Source organism: Monodon monoceros, unplaced genomic scaffold, assembly GCF_005190385.1.
Source record: "Monodon monoceros isolate NGI ecotype Baffin Bay Population unplaced genomic scaffold, NGI_Narwhal_1 Super_Scaffold_2, whole genome shotgun sequence".
NCBI lineage: Eukaryota > Metazoa > Chordata > Mammalia > Artiodactyla > Monodontidae > Monodon > Monodon monoceros.
Genome location: NW_021703776.1, coordinates 20,541,697 through 20,558,747, shown reverse-complemented (window position 1 = coordinate 20,558,747; position 17,051 = coordinate 20,541,697). Strand labels below are relative to the sequence as shown.

The window sequence follows — 17,051 nt, the reverse complement described above, 5'->3', positions numbered from 1 at the left end:
CATTCTTTTCTAATATATGCGTTCATTGCTATAAATTTCCCTCTAAGCCCTGCTTTTACTGCATCCCATAATTTTTGATGTTGTAATTTCATTTTCATTTACTTTAAAATTTTCTCTTGTGGCTTCACTTTTGACCCATATGTTATGTAGAAGTGTGTTGTTTAATCTCCAAAGATTGAGATTTTCCAGCTATCTTTCTGTTACTGATTTCTAGTTTAATTCCATGTGGCCTGAGAACATACTTTGTAAGATTTCTACTCTTTTACATTTGTTAAGGTATGTTTTATGTCCCAGAATGTGTTCTATCGTCCATGTGAGCATCAAAAGAATGAGTATTCTGCTACTGCGAGAGGAGAACTGTATAAATGTCAATTAGATCCAGTTGATTGATGGGGCTGTTCAATCCAACTGTATCCTTACTGACTTTCTGCTTGCTGGATCTGACCTAGTTTAAATTCCATGGTCAATCACCACAACCACTCCCTTGCACCTCGCCCCTCTCTTCTTCTGTACATTCACTTACCTAAACCACAACCCTGGTTCAATCCAGCTCCCTGCATATATCTTGCCTAGCTCCACATATACTGACTGTGGTCAGTGAAAAACACCCAACCATGCTGATTGGTCTCTCCTTAAATTCATAACCACTAAGGTCAGGTGGGCCTTGTATGCTGTCAAGCAAACAGACTGACATTCCCTGGTCCATTCCCGGGAGGGAGCCATTCCCATCCCATTCTCATGGATGACTATTTCCTCAAATAGTCATCCTTCTTGTTCCCCCTCAAATCGCTAACACCTCCTTCCTAATCCTCGCTCTCAGCAGATGTCCTTGCTTCCTAGTTCAGTGAGAAAGTAGAAGTTCCCATCACCATAGCTACACTTGTATATGTGCCCATATACTCTGCCTCCAAGCCTTTTACCATGAATTTCTGGTCTTTGCTACTAGCAAATGTCAACCTGCTCACTTCTGCACTAGATTCCTCTTGCTTATTCATAGACAATTCTCCAGCTATTCTCTTTTCTCCTGCAAGCATCCTTTTGTCCCTCTCTGATCTTTCTCATCAGCACACAGGCTATTTTGTCTCTAAATGGCAGGCATGTTCCTTGGGGATTTGCATTTGCTTTTTCCTCTTGGGAAGATGCTCTTCGCCAAGATAGCCACATGACTGTCTTCCTCTTCTCCTCCCCAGGTCCTTATCCAAATGATACTTCTCAGGGATGCCTTTTCTGGCCACCCTGTCTAAAACTGCAACCTCACTGTGTCTGGGTGTACCCTAAGGTGACCCTTAAGGAGCCACACCTCAAATCCCCCTCCCCTTGGGTGAGGGCAGAACCTGTAATTTGGTTCTAATAAAATAGAGCAAAGGTAATGGGATGTCACTTCCTTGTTTAGGTTACAGTATATAGCAAGGCAATGGGCTGTCACCCCATAATTACATTACATGATATAACACTCCATCTTAGCAGACTAGAGCAAGAACTTTTCCTTACTGACATGAAGAAGTCAGCTGCCACATTGTGAGAGGGCCAATGGAACTGGGAGGCCTCTAGGATCTCAGAGTGGCCTCCAGTGGACAGCCATCAAAAAGCCAAGGCAGAGAATTCCCTACTGGTCTGGTGGTTAGGACTCAGCACTTTCACTGCAGGGGGCATGGGTTCGATCCCTGGTTGGGGAACTAAGATCCCACATGCTGCAAGGCATGGCCAAAAGAAAAAAAAGACCGGGACTCCAGTTATACAACTATGAGGAATTAAATTCTTCCAACAACCTGGATGAGCTTGCAAGAAGATTATTCTCCAGCTAATTCTCCAAGCGAGAATTCAGCACAGCTGGCATTTTGATTGCAGTCTTGTGCGACGCTGGGCAGAGGACCATTTAAGCCATCTCCAGACTCCTGGACCCACAGAAACTGTAAGATAATAAATGTGTGTTTTTTTTCAAAAACAAAAACATCTTTATTGGAGTATCATTGCTTTACAATGTTGTGTTAGTTTCTGCTGTAGAGCAAAGTGAATCAGCTACATGTATACATATATCCCCATATCCCCTCCCTCTTGCATCTCCCTTCCACCCTCCCTATCCCACCCCTCTAGGTGGACACAAAGCACCGAGCTGATCTTCCTGTGCTATGCGGCTGCTTCCCACTAGCTATCTATTTTACATTTGGTAGTGTATATAAGTCCATGCCACTCTCTCACTTCATCCCAGCTTACCCTTCCCCCTCCCCGTGTCCTCAAGTCCATTCTCTACATCTGTGTCTTTATTCCTGTCCTGCCCCTACGTTCTTCAGAACCATTTTTTTTTTAGATTCCATATATACGTGTTAGCATACGGTATTTGTTTTTCTCTTTCTGAATTACTTCACTCTGTATGACAGACTCTAGGTCCATCCACCTCACTACAGATAACTCAATTTCGTTTCTTTTTATGGCTTAGGAATATTCCATTGCATATATGTGCCACATCTTCTTAATCCAGTCATCTGTTGATGGACACCCAGGTTGCCTCCATGTCCTGGCTATTGTAAACAGCTGCAGTGAACACTGCGGTACATGGCTCTTTCTGAATTATGGCTTTCTCAGGGTACACGCCCAGCAGTGGGACCACTGGGCCGCACGGCAGTTCCATTTTCAGTTTTTTAGGGAACCTCCATATTGTTCTCCATAGTGGCTGTATCAATTTTCATTGCCACCAACAGTGCAAGAGGGTTCCCTTTTCTCCACACCCTCTCCAGCATTTATTGTTTGTAAATTTTTTGATGATGGTGTGAGGTGATACCTCATTGTAGTTTTGATGTGCATTTCTCTAATGATTAGTGAAGTTGAGCATCCTTTCATGTGTTTGTTGGCTACCTGTGTATCTTCTTTGGAGAAATGTCTATTTAGGTCTTCTGCCCATTTTTGGACTGGGTTGTTTGTGTTTTTGATATTGAGATGCATGAGCTGCTTGTATATTTTGCAGACTAATCTTTTGTCACTTGCTTCATTTGCAAATATTTTCTCCCATTCTAAGGGTTGTCTTTTCGTCTTATTTATGGTTTCCTTTGCTGTGCAAAAGCTTTTAAGTTTCATTAGGTCCCATTTGTTTGTTTTCGTTTTTATTTCCATTTCTCTAGGAGGTGGGTCAAAAAGGATCTTGCTGTGATTTATGTCGTACAGTGTTCTGCCTATGTGTTCCTCTAAGAGTTTTACAGTGTCTGGCCTTATATTTAGGTCTTTAATCCATTTTGAGTTTATTTTTGTGTATGGTATTAGGGAGTATTCGAATTTCATTCTTTTACATGTAGCTGTCCAGTTTTCCCAGCACCAGTTATTGAAGAGGCTGTCTTTTCTCCATTGTATACTCTTGCCTCCTTTATCAAAGATAAGGTGACCGTATGTGCATGGGTTTATATCTGGGCTTTCTATCCTGTTCCACTGATCTATATTTCTGTTTTTGTGCCAGTACCATACTGTCTTGAATGTGTGTTGTTTTAACGTGCTAAGTTTGTAGTAACTTGTTATACAGAAAAATAGAAAACAAGTACAGCCCCCAAATGCTCCTTGTTACCGTTTTCTGTTTATTTTTTTTGCCTTAGCACTTACAGCCACTGAACATTTTCTGTTTTACTGATTTACCTTTGCTTATAGTCTGTGCTGCCTCCACTCTTGAATACAAGTTTCACTAAGACAGGGATTTTTGTCTGTTTTTCTCCCACCATTATATTCTCAGTGCCTTGAACAGTCTCAGTAAATGTTTGTTGAGTGAATGAATACTGAACAAATGCTAACTTGTTACCTGAGCAGAGGAATTCATTAAGCTCACCTATATCTCAGAGAGGTAAGACATGAGAGGAAAGGTTTGTATTGTTTTAAACTTGTTATTATGGAAATGTTCTAGCACTGCTTCAGGAGCCACTGTGATGTGTCCAGGCAACAGCTTCTTACTAGTCTGGCTTATTCCAGCGGTAAATTATACATTCTGAGAGCAGCATTCTTCAAGGCCTTTTGACTTGGCTCACATTTAAAAATACATTCCACATTATGTCTCAGTACACACATATACCTACATAAATAATTGAAACAAAGGTTTCACAAAATAGTACTTATCGTTATCACATGCTCTGATGGTTTCCCATTCCATTTCACCCTGTTGTATTTCATTTTTTAGAAACTGGAGAAGACCCACTGGTAGGTCCTAGACAAACCCTCCAGGCAATTCTCCAGGAAGACCAATCTTCTCAGCTGTCAAGCATCTCCCAGGTTTAGACTGCTACCGGTTCTTCCTGGAGAGTACGTGAGGGCATCTTCTGTGATGCCTGGGAAGCAGAAGTATTTGCCTTAGCAGATAGGAGAGGTGAGGGACAGGGTCGGCAGTGAGTATGCCTGGACTGGAAGCCACCACCCTCTGGCCGCAGCTGAGCCACAGGAAGAGCCCAGGGCTGACGCTCATCTTCATTAGTTTAATGAGCGTTCATATATTTCAAAGACTCTAAAATATCCAAATACTGTTACAGCTAATCTTTAGTCATGGTCATGTCTCAGATGTCTAATGGTTCCTGAGTCACCGGCATTTGGTGCTTGAATTTCTTGACTGAAAAGTGTTTTTGAAAACCACTGAAACATTAGCCACCTTACATGGTTCCAAATGGCGTAATTTGTGAAGCTAATGAAAAATTATGGCAAAGCACTTTCCATATAGCATGTACTAATCAGTGAGCCCAGAAAATCCAATGTTGATAAAGTGCCATTAAGTTATGGCATGAAATGCCACCTGTAAATTACACCTGGGTAAATCTGGGTGTAATGTGCCTCTTTGCAAGTAGTTTTCTATTTATTTGAATGTGAAATGAATCCCAAGGATGGCAGATGATAAAGATGCTGCCTCTTCGGGCTTCCCTGGTGGCACAGTGGTTGAGAGTCTGCCTGCCAATGTAGGGGACACGGGTTCGTGCCCCGGTCTGGGAAGATCCCACATGCCGCCGAGCGGCTGTGCCTGAGAGCCATGGCCGCTGAGCCTGCATGTCCGGAGCCTGTTGCTCTGCAACGGGAGAGGCCACAACAGTGAGAGGCCCGCGTACCGCAAAAAAAAAAAAAAAAAAAAGATGCTGCCTCTTCAAAACTGGTTTGATTTTAAATGTATTTGTCCTTTTTTAAAAGCATGTGGTTCAAGAGAAATACTTTTTTTTTTAAATTGCTTAAGTGTTAGCTCGACAGTGCAACCAGAAGGGGGAAAATGTCCCTGACACCTACCCCCACCACTCTGCCTGAGGGTTAAGGTGCCAGGGTAAGGAAGGGGAGGTGCTGGAAGACAAAGAACTCAGAAATCAGGAGTAAATGAAGCTTATCTAGAGTGTTTCTTCTGGGCTCTCCTCTCCTTTTCAGCCCCCATTTTCCTCACCTTCCCTGTGGGCTGTGCCCCTGTTTACTGTGATTCCTTTCCTCTGATCAGATGGCTCATTTCTCTTCCCTTTTGTTTCCACTAAAACATTCCTGACCCGTGTATCACTCCTGTAGGATAATATCTGAGTTTAATGGATTTCTCTGCTAAGGTAATACTTTTTGTCACCATGAGGAAGCAACAGCCAAATCCACAATGTGGGATGTTCTGCAGGACAAAAGACCCAGTTTTTCTACCACATGAATAGCAAGGAGGGGGAAGCGGAGATAAGGTGTGTTGGGGAGAGGGAGGAGGAGCTGTTATGACAAGAGACACATGGATCAGATTCAATCTTGTCTCAAAGTAGACAAGAGTTTAATGAATTCCCAACTGCCCATCACCCAGCTCCAATATTTAGCAATATTTTGCTCTTTTTGCTTCGATTATTCACTTCAACAGATGTTTGTTTATTCCTTTGTTCTGTGGAGAATTTTAAAACAAGTCCCAGAGTTCATATTATTTCACCCCCAAATACTTCAATATGTGTCTCTTACAGAAATACACTTTGGGGCTTCCCTGGTGGCTCAGTGGTTAAGAATCCGCCTGCCAATGCAGGGGACACAGGTTCGAACCCTGGTCTGGGAAGATCCCACATGCCGCGGAGCAACTAAGCCCGTGCGCCACAGCTACTGAGCCTGGGCTCTAGAGCCCGCGAGCCACAACTACTGAGCCCGTGTGCCACAACTACTGAGCCTGGGCTCTAGAGCCCGCGAGCCACAACTACTGAGCCCGTGTGCCACAACTACTAAAGCCCACAAGCCTAGAGCCCGTGCTCTGCAACAAGAGAAGCCCCTGCAATGAGAAGCCAGTGCACTGCAACGATGAGTAGCCCCCGCTCGCCACAACTAAAGAAAGCCCGCGCACAGCAACGAAGACCCAACACAGCCAAAAATAAATAAATAAAATAAATACATGTATTAAAAAAAAAAAGAAAGAAATACACTTTGGCAAGAATTTTTCAGGCTTCAGAGAGGGGCTCTCCCGGAAGCATCCCTGTGACTCTAAATGAGGTTTGCTTTAAGGACATTACTGATATTTATAAAAATACACTGTTCCTCTACACACACCCTCAGGATAAAATTCCTTCTGGACCTGGCTTAGGAAAAACGCCACAACTTCTGACCCAAACACTGAAGATTCGGTACGCGATCAAATTTTCCTTTATATAAGATGTGCTAGGAAGCTTAGAGGCAAATCTGTGGCCTACCATAGCCTACGTCTGCCCTCTGTAATATGAAACTGTCTGTTAGCATCATTTGCAGCTCTAGTGGGGCCCCCTCCTTGCTGTTCCTTTTTCTTTCTCATCTACTTCAAATCTTGCCTTATTGTATCTGTACATCCCTATGAGCAGAGGTGGGCTGCTGAATGTTCCACAACTGGTTCTCTGAAAAGAATGTACATGTATATGACAAATTTGCTGCTATAAATGACGTATAATGCACAGTAAACAAAAGGAAAATACACAATACTTCTTACTGTAAATTCCTTGCAGCCAGTTGATTCTCATAGAATGCGTTTGTTGATTTTAGTCAAACCCTTTATCCACAGCTAACCTATGGTTGCAACCAATAATCAAGAATAGTTTAGACATGAACGTTGGCTGACATTTCCATTTACTTTAACAAGGAAGACAAAAGTGAAGCAACAAAGGTCTATGTCATGTGTCAGAAATCCACTCATTCCTCATGATGTAAGCAACTTTCTTGCTAACTTCATTAATTGCTTCCAAATACTTGAAGAATATTTCCTCAACTTTTTGTGCTATTCATAATGTAACTACTATGGACATGACACACTTTCCGTGTTTACTCTGCACTGTTATCATTCTATCCATCACAATATGAAGTCTAGATGATCAATAAAGCAATAAATAAAGAGTTGATTTGTAATGTGTGCCCATTTCCCTGGTGTAAATACTCCCACTATGGCCAATTTCAAGATACCAACATGAGGCTGCTCGAAGTGGATTTAGGAGGAGATGTGCAGTAGGACACCTTTCTGTAGCATTTTCACCACACAGATACGATGGACATAAATAACCTCAACAGTGTAAGTAGTAGTGAAACATAATTAGAAAGTGATGAATTTGAGTATTTATTATTTTTAATATGATTTAATTGTAAGTTTATATAATTTAATTTTTAATGACGGCTGTGTTTAACAAACGACTTGCAAGATTCCTAAAAGTTTAACAATAAGTTTCTTATAAGCCAGTACATGATGACTCTAGCATACCACTGTCTGTAAGCCACCTAAGATAATTTTGGAGTTAGGTCGGCTACGAAAAATCATACACCTGTGGGGACTGTTCTTCTGGTAGGATTATGGATTGCAATTATGAAAATTCCTCCCTGAGAATACTAGATCCGGGATTAATTATAACAAACATACTCTTTAAAGTATTGTTGAATTATTTACAATAGCTAAGACATGGAAACAACTTAAGTGTCCATCAGTGGATGAATGGATAAAGAATATGTGGTATATATATCTGGTGGAATATTATTCAGCCATTAAAAAGAAGGAAATCGTCTCAATTTGTGACAATATGGATGGACCTTGAAGGCATTATGCTAAGTGAAATAAGTCATACAGAAAAAGACAACTACTCTACAATCTCACTTATATATGGAATCTAAAAATAACTAAACACACAGAAACAGAGACCAGATTGGTAGTTGCCAGAGGCAGGGGCTGAGGGTGGAAGAAATGGGTGAAGGTGGTCAAAAGGTACAAACTCCGAGTTATAAGATAAGTAAGTTCTGGGGATTTAATGTAAAACACAATGACTATAGTTAACAATGCTGTATTGTATCTCTGAAAGATATACAATACAGTATTTGTATATTGCTAGGAGAGTAAATCTTAAAAGTTCTCATCACAAGGAAAAAAATCTCTGTACCTATATAAGGTGATGGATGTTAACTTAGTGTGGCAAACATTTTGCAATATGTACATATATCAAATCATGTTATACACCTTAAACTTAAACAATGTTATATGTCAATTATATTGCAATAACACTGGGAAACAATAAAGTATTGCTGAGCTCAAATGAAAATATGGTAAATCATCAGGTTCAAGGGGCAAAACAGGAGCAGTGAGCTAAAACCAGGTCTGTAGACAGTAAATGGAAAACAAAACCAAAAATAACCCGAAAAACAAGACCAAACAAACAAGCTTGGTTTGCCCTGAAGGTCAATGCTTCCATCACACAGAGAACCAGAGAAAACAACTTGGACTATGCAAAGCAGGAGGTGCACCTCAGACTCTCACACTGAGCCAGGACCCTCAAGAGGGGTACACCCTTTGTGAGACCTCAGGGCAGAAAAATAATTCACCTCCCAGCAGAGGAAGCCTATCTCCATCATAACCCCGGGTGGAAAAAAATGAATTATAATTTTTTTTTCTCAGAATTTGCATCCTTAGGCTTTATTTCACCCTTGTGTGGAGGTTACATTTACACTACTCACGCTATCAAGCTCTACTATAAAAATTAAAACAAGAGGATAAGCTGGGGACAGCCACCACGGGCACTCTGCTCTCTGCTCTTAGCCCTGGAGCTGGTGAGGCCCAGTCCCCTCCAGACGGGAACCCGTGCCCAGATCCCAGGGCCAGGCCACGGTCACCTCCTGAGGCTGCCAGGACCCCCGCCTCACTGCAGCTACCGTGCCTCCCTGGCCTCCCTTTGCCCCTGAACAAGACCAAGATCCAGAGACAGGCCGAGTGGAGGCCACCCTGGGACCTGGTCCGTCCAGGTCTTCAGGGGCCTGCGGGGGCGGGGCACTATCCGGGAAGGCTTCCTTGGAGGAGCGGAGCACAAAGGATGGAAACAGCACTCCCTCCAGGCAGAGTTTGGTATCATCATTTGACATGCCTTTCTCCTTCATAACGATTTATTTTCTTATCAATCACATGGACACCCTTTCCTCCACCTCATGTCATTTGGCTATAACTCTCCTCTCCTCTAGAACAACCTGTGGCTCCTCATGGCCAGTACGACTACGTCCAAAGCCCTCAGTTCTCGCACAGGTATGCTGCCTTTCTGGCTTCTTTCACACCCCCTCCATCTGCTGCAAGCTCCATGTACAGATGGTTTCATCACTACAGCCTGAGCCCAGCAAACAGCGTGAAGAATTGCTCAAAGCAGCAGCAGGATCACGTGGTGCCACTACCTGCCTAGCTGCAGACCTACTCCCTGAACTATTTTGCAGCTCACAGCATCTCCGTCCCCCCAGAAAAACAAAAACCGATACAACATTTAAGAGCTTCAGATTTAATTTTTGATTTTTCCACTCTACACTTCCTCCCCGAGCATCAGTAGCCTGTAAGGGCACTACTGCTCACACGGTTAAATGCACACTGCATGAACTCTTATAGCGCAGGAGGGACCCGCCCAAGTGTGCCCAGTGTTCTTGCCAGACTGGTCTCTTCTCTTTCCTTATTCCCTCTCCCTCCCCCTTACGGTCTGTAAAAGTAAAATGAATGAATGAATAAATAAGTAAATAAATAAATAGTTTCAAAATATAAATATAAATTAAAACAAAGTGGTGAAAGTGGTGTCAGGCTGGTAGCACTACCTAACGCCCAAGCAGAAGCAAGCACAAATTCTCTGGAGAAACAAAGTAAGTTCAATCAAATGTTATTCCTCAGTAAAAAATTACCAAATATAGAAGGAAATAAATCAACATGGGTGGGAGTCAGGAAAAACAAAACACAATAGATTTACATCTCCAAGAACCTCAGATGTTAGAACTACTGGGAACAAAATTACTATGTATAAAATGTTTAAAGAAGATGGAATCAGAAAAGGATCAAGAAACAGAGAACCAGAAAGATTTGAAAATGATTCATGTGAAAATTTTAGAAAGGAAAAATATTAAAACTAAAAATGACAAGTGGATTAAACAGATTAGATATACTCTTAAAAAAAAAAAAGACAGATAGATCCAAAGAAATTACCCAGAATTAAGCAAATAGAGGCATGGAAATAGAAAATATGAAAGTAAGGAGAGATGGAAGATAGAATTGAGGTTTAACAGATGTCTGAATCAAAAGGAAATAACAGAGAAAATGTAAAGAAGTATCAGCAGAGAGGTTTTTTTTAAATTCATGAGATATTTACTACACAGACAAGAAGCACGTAGATAAATGAAAAGAAAAAAAACCCACTTAGACCTGTTGCAGTAAAACCACAAAACAAGAAAGATAAAGATGATCCCAAAAGCACCCAGAGAAGAAAGACATCTTGGTTACAAGTAATGACAAACAGACCAATAGCCAACTTGCCTACAGTTACACAGGAAGCCATGAAAGAGTAGGAAAAATCTCTGTTGAGAGAAAATAACTGTCAACAAAGAATTACGTAGCCTTTCAAGAAGACAGGTGAAACAATCAAACTGAGGGAGTTTACCACCAACAGAACCTGCACCCAAAGGGAGGATATACTTCAGAAGAAAAGGGAGGGCTAAGACTGTGAATAAAGAAGTTGGTAAACATGGAAGTAAATATAAATGCTAACTATATAAAATAATAACAACTTCTGATTTTTAAGGTTTAAAAAAGACATTAAAACACTCAACAATAGCTTGGAAGTAAGGAGAGAGGTTCTGAGTTAAAAGTGGTGGAATGTCCTTATTTTTACAGAAAAAGAACTAAGATATTGATTAAATTTGCACTGATAAGCATGCATATAAAAGTTTCAAGGACAAACACTAAGAAAAGTAGAAATAGAGGGTTTAACTTCCCGATCAGTAAAAAGAGGGAAATGGAATAAGAGAACAAGCAAGGAAAGGCAATCCATTCAAAAGACAGTAAGAAATATGAGAAAAAGGAGCTGTGTATTTAAATGGTGAAATGAAGGATGGTCACCAGGAGGAACAGACTGATTTGGGAGCACTCCTTCCCTTGACTAACGTGCACCCACCCCTTCGCCCTCTTAAGCCAGGTTGTCTCCAAGTTCGGTAGCTGCCTGGGTGGGCAGTTGGGAGCAAAGGGTGGGCAAGCAGGTGCCCAAGCTCTGGACACCCATTTTCAGAGGAGAGGGAGGCTTTGCCCTTTGGGTTCCAAATCCACAGCTTTTCAGGATCTCCTGAGCAACCCTGGCTCAGTCTGATTCTCCCTCTCCCAGCTACCTCTCCGAAGTCTGTTTAGTTGCAGTGCAGAAACGTGAAGTATCCATTTTACAGCTAAGGTCTCCTGCAGCACAATTAATGATGAAGTGGATGGGCCTGGACAGAGTAGTGTGGCCTAATGCTAATCCCTGCTCCAACCCTCATGACGGTGTAGACTCAGGACACCCGAGTCCTGTGTTTATTTTCGTCTGCTTAAATGAGGGGGTGAACCAAATAATTGGCCAGGTCCTTTATAGCTCTAATATCCCTTGATTACGCTCTTCATTAAATATGCATCAGGTATATTCACTTGTAAGCTTTATTTTCTGATAATATTAAACTCTGCTCTTTGTGCACAGCCCTTATAACTTGCTGCTTACATAACATGTTCATTTGCTCACAAAACACAATAGCAATATTCCCTCTAATAACCTTGTATTCAGTTACTGTCTTTCTTAATATCACTTTTCTAGGACCTCAAGTAAGAAGACGTTTAAAAAATAAAAAATAAAAGAAGTAAAAAACCCTCAGTGACTCCGCTTCACTATGATATATGTCCTTTTGCCTTTTCTCATCTATTCAGGTGCATCAGGTCTGCTGAGTTGACTCAGATCTGAAGTCCTCCACTCTGGGGACCTAACGGACCTTTATCTGCCTGGATTTAGAAGCCAAGTCTTCCGGACAGCGCACTGTTCCAAATGTCCCTTAAGTAGCTAAATTAAATGGTCACTGTCCACCATGATCCTCCTTGATTTAAGTGATGCTTTTGAAGTGATTAATCCTAGGGTACTGCTTCACTAACTGATCTCATTAAACTTTCAAGGTTCTGGACTCCAGTCTCCGATGCGTTTACTCCTTTCCACACCTTTGCCTCAGACAGGTTTAGTGCCCATCATTCTCATGCAGAGGGCACCCCAAAGCCTAATGCTCCCAGTTATTCTCCTCCCTTCCTACCTTTTGGGCTCAAATTCATCCACCTGTTTCACTAGAATAGCAGTTGAGAAATGGAGCAGCCTCCTCCCTGACTGAGCACTCAAACCCCACCCAGCCCTCTTTCTTGTGTGTGGGCGTTGTGCTCAGGTGGACAGCCAGATGCAGGAGTCCAAGACCAGGATGCCAACCTCTCACCCCCACCACCCCCAGTTTCTGCTCTAACTCTGTGAGAGCATTCACTCTTCGTTAAGGTGTTGGGGGTATTCACAGAATTCCCACCTCAGTGCGACCGCTGGCACCTTGTGTAATCTCAGTCAAACCAGGCAAGCTCTAGGCATCCAGGACCATCAGGATAACCCTTGCCACTTGGCATTGCTGTGCCAAGCTCATTTAATTCTTGTAATACTGTCAAGAGGGTTGATATTCAGCTGGTTGGCACCAGTAAGTCCTAATGAGTGATTTACAGTCCACATCCATTATCACTGAGCTGTGCCCATGCCACACCAGTTGTGAAATGTACTAAATACACCCTGGGGGTAGACGGCACTCACAGTTTATAGATGAGGAGACTGAGGCTCTGAGTTGCTTGGGAAGAGGGGTAGGGCACAAGGCATCCATTCTGCTGGTGCAGACCATGGCAGAGGTGGGATGGTCCTAGAGCTAGAGGTGTGCGGCAGCATTCTGGTCATGGTTAAGACAGCAGCTCTTTGGCAGCCCAGTTCTATAATGTGGTCTGGAAGGTTGTTCCTGGAAGCCTGAGCTACAGTCCATTTCTTCAAACCCTCCTAATTCTATAAAATACCCCCCTTAATAAATGCCTTTGTGCAATACCTAAATGTCAGAACATAGGCATAACTCTTTGTGACCCTGATGGTTTCTTCGTACCAAAAGCACAAGCAACAAAAGGAACAAATAGATAAATTGGACATCACTGGATTATTAATAGGTAGGGCTTTGGTGACCCTGATAAGAGCAGTTTTGGAGGAAAGGAAGAGGAGAAAGGTAACAAGACTTGTACATGGAAGTAGCAATGGGCATAGAGAGACTGTAAGAGATACAGCAGGGGATGAATCAGCAAGACTTGGCAAGAGAAAAGATCTTTCCTTGTAGTACAAGAAAGAATGAAAAGTCAAATATGGCAATAGTTAGCTAATTAACAAAAATGCTTTGTATTCTGAATTGGCTGCCAAGTGTGCAACCTCTTTACTACCATCGAAAGAAAAGTGGCTCAGTAATAAAAAATAAGAAATAAGAGAAAGTACACAAAAAATTTTTACAGTGTTTCTTCCTGATTGAGGGATAATAGATGATTTTAATTTTCTTTATATTTTTAAATCAGAAAAAAATTTTTAAGAAAATAAATTCAAAGAGTTTTTCAAATGTCATGATATACAATAGGAATAGAAAAAGGTTAGCTTTTCCTCTCTTATCATCTTCCCTCACTTGCCACCCTGCCTAGGTCCTTCCTTTGCTGAAAATTCGCAGGTATGCCAAACCTCCAGAGGTTAAGGAGTTTCTACAGAGTTGGTTCTGTTTAAGTCAGGAAAGAAAACTCCCAGACACGAAGTAAGAAATTGTCATTCCACACTTTTCTGAGGGAGGCAGGACTGTGTAAGGGTTACGAGCAAACCCAGAGATCCTGACCAAGCGCTGCCCCTTACCTGTGAGTGGCCTAGAGCACATACGTAATCTTCCTAACTGCGCTTCCTCGGGAGAAACGGGCTAATTCTATAAGGGTCTTTTGAGATAAAATGAGCTAATGCCCATAGATGGGTTATGAGTTTGACAGCTTTCAAAGGGCAGCAAAAAAAACCTCTGAATGTTAGAGTATCTGTGCCCAGAGACAGAGTACCAGAATTTAGAGTTTTAACAATATGCTGTGCTGATCTTACGGGAACTACAGAAGACTAATCAAGCCCTTCAAATATTAATCCCCACCTGCTCTCTCCCTGATGTCCACATCCCTTTAATTATCCAGTGTAATAGCAGACTTGATGATCAACGTCAGGAATGAGGCTAGGGAGCTGAAATTACAGAATTACAGCCTCTAAGATGACTTGAGATTTTCAACCTTGCTATTTAAAAAACTACTCAGGGCTTCCCTGGTGGCACAGTGGTTGAGAGTCTGCCTGCCGATGCAGGGGACGCGGGTTCGTGCCCCGGTCCGGGAAGATCCCACATGCCGCGGAGTGGTTGGGCCCGTAAGCCATGGCTGCTGAGCCTGCGTGTCCGGAGCCTGTGCTCCGCAACGGGAGAGGCCACAACAGTGAGAGGCCCACGTACTGCAAATAAATAAATAAATAAATAAATAAAATAAAAAACTGCTCAAATTTTTAAAATTCAAGCAATCCAGAGAAACAAAAAAAGAAATGTGATTTTTCATATTAGCAAAGGAGCTCAGCAAACCATAGCCTGTAAACCTGCAAAACCCATGCCAAATGAGACAGCGGCTCCCCACCAAAATGACAAATGCAGGGTAGACTAAAGCATGGAAAGAAGGCATCCCAGGAATAAGCAAGTTCAACTCCTTCACTTGACGGAAAGGTCGGGGGCATCTGCCGGCTGGCCCATGCCCCGTTCTGCTCATGACTTCTCTCCCATCGTTGACCTGCACTGGCGAGCAGCACGAGGGCTGCCGTGTGGTCAGACCTCAAGCACACAGGCTCTCCACACAGGAAGCCTCCCCTCAGGGACGCTCTGGCTCATCAGGCTCCTGACGGTGGAAGTTTCCAGAGTTTATCAAAGGCCGCGAAGGTGGAAGGGGGAGAATCCAACAGCAAGCTCTCTAGTTTTTCATGAACCAAGCCCATCAACTGAGAAGCAGAGAAGCCAATTCCTACAGGAAGGTTCAAGGACAGAAAAGAAAACTAGGGCTTCCCTGCCCCAACCTCCCCAGAACAAAATTCTGTTCTGTATTCAAGGGCCTCCACTGGGCAGCTCCACACTACTCTTCTCATCTTACTCCAAAGGATTCTCTTCCTGAGTAAATATTACTGGAATCTCCCAGATACTTATCCCCATTCTCCCCTCTCCCCTGAAGTGCCTTTGTCCTGCCCATTTCCACCTATCAAAATCTTACTTACCCTTGAAAGCCCAGTTCAAAACACTGCTCCCCATGAATTCATCCCTGATTACCCCGACAGGAAGCAGTGACTCTCCTTTGAAATTCAAAGAGAACCACGAGTAAAACATCTTCTTTAGCCATCAAATGAAGAATAAGTATGACAAGAGGCACCATTCTTAAATACTGAAGAAAACTTCCTGAAGAGTAGGAGCTGTTGTTGTGTTAATATCCCTTCCTCAGTACCAGGCAGAGAAGGGGCTTCACGATGAACAAATGAACAAACAAACAAAAGAAAGAAAAATCAAACCTCGTGTTCCCATCTCCTCAGCTCAAGAGACAATCAACCCCTTCAAATAAGATAACTCCTTTTAATGACAGTTTTAACCCAGGTGCAGCTCAGACAATATACTGATGGACTAGAGAGATGATCATCAAATATGTGAAGCATGTTTGTCCTCAATATTAAGTACAACTAATTTTATTACTTGTTTTTTCCCTTCCTTTTCAATAATGAAATAAACTCCAGTCCCAGCAAATGGCAAATCTCTATTCTTAAAGTACATTTAGATTTTACTAATTTACTTTGCTTATACATAATTCAAAGGGGGATTTTATTTCAGTGCTTTATTTGTGGCTTCTAGTTACTATTCCTTCTGGAAAAGGCCCTTCACATATATTAGGTCTAAAGTTCCACTAAAGGTTTTTGGGGTCTGTGTTTTTAACTTCATTTTCTTAAGGCTGTAAAGTGGAAGAATGAGTTTGGGTGATTGTTTCATGGTGGTGTTCAATTTCTATAACCCTATGAACCCTAGAGAGGACTGGTGGGAGGACGAGGGATGAAACGTTGAATACCAGAATATGGGCCTATGGTTTCTTGGAAAAGGTCTTGTTTGGGCCAAAGTCTCTAATGGCAGAGGAAATGGCCTTATTCAGAGTCCAACAAGCACCTTCTCTTAAAAGCCAGGAACTATATTCCTCAGTGCCTGAGTAAGCATGGTTTAAAAAAAAAAGAAGGAAAGAAATCCATCTTACACCAGCACTATGATATAGGGCACTCTCTATACTGTGGGGAAACTGCAAAAAAATCTCAGAGACTAAAGAGATAAGCACTGAAACCCCCTGGCAGGGCAGGCAAGAGAGCTGCCCTGTCCATCTCAACTTCCCAGGCTGCCCCCATCAAGTGGGGTGTAATCAGTGTGCTGTCAGAGTTTCCTGCACCTCTGTGGGAGCAGAGATAACCCATAAGATGCTTAGATAAAAGCTGATTTTAAAAATAGTACCTAGGGCTTCCCTGGTGGCGCAGTGGTTGAGAGTCCGCCTGTCAATGCAGGGGACGCGGGTTCGTGCCCCGGTCCGGGAGGATCCCACATGCCGCGGAGCGGCTGGGCCCGTGAGCCATGGCCGCTGAGCCTGCGTGTCCGGAGCCTGTGCTCCGCAACGGGAGAGGCCACAACAGTGAGAGGCCTGCGTATCACAAAAAAAAAAAAAAAAAAAAAATAGTACCTAATTGCATGCCTGGGGC

General features: G+C 42.6%; 1 protein-coding gene across 14 annotated transcripts in view; it reads right to left on the bottom strand.

Annotated features, from left to right (window-relative positions):
- Positions 1 to 17,051, bottom strand: part of PHTF2 (putative homeodomain transcription factor 2) — a 163,361-nt gene that overhangs the window by 17,478 nt on the left and 128,832 nt on the right. For 10 of the 14 annotated variants that reach the window (XR_003795132.1, XR_003795143.1, XR_003795144.1 and 7 more), the window contains one exon: positions 1,770 to 1,910. The exons of 3 other annotated variants lie outside the window; for them this stretch is intronic. The gene's annotated coding sequence lies outside the window, so the exon portion shown is untranslated. Of the gene's footprint in view, positions 1 to 1,769; positions 1,911 to 3,341; positions 4,299 to 17,051 lie in introns of those variants that run through there. One more of the 14 variants, XR_003795141.1, reaches the window with a different exon arrangement.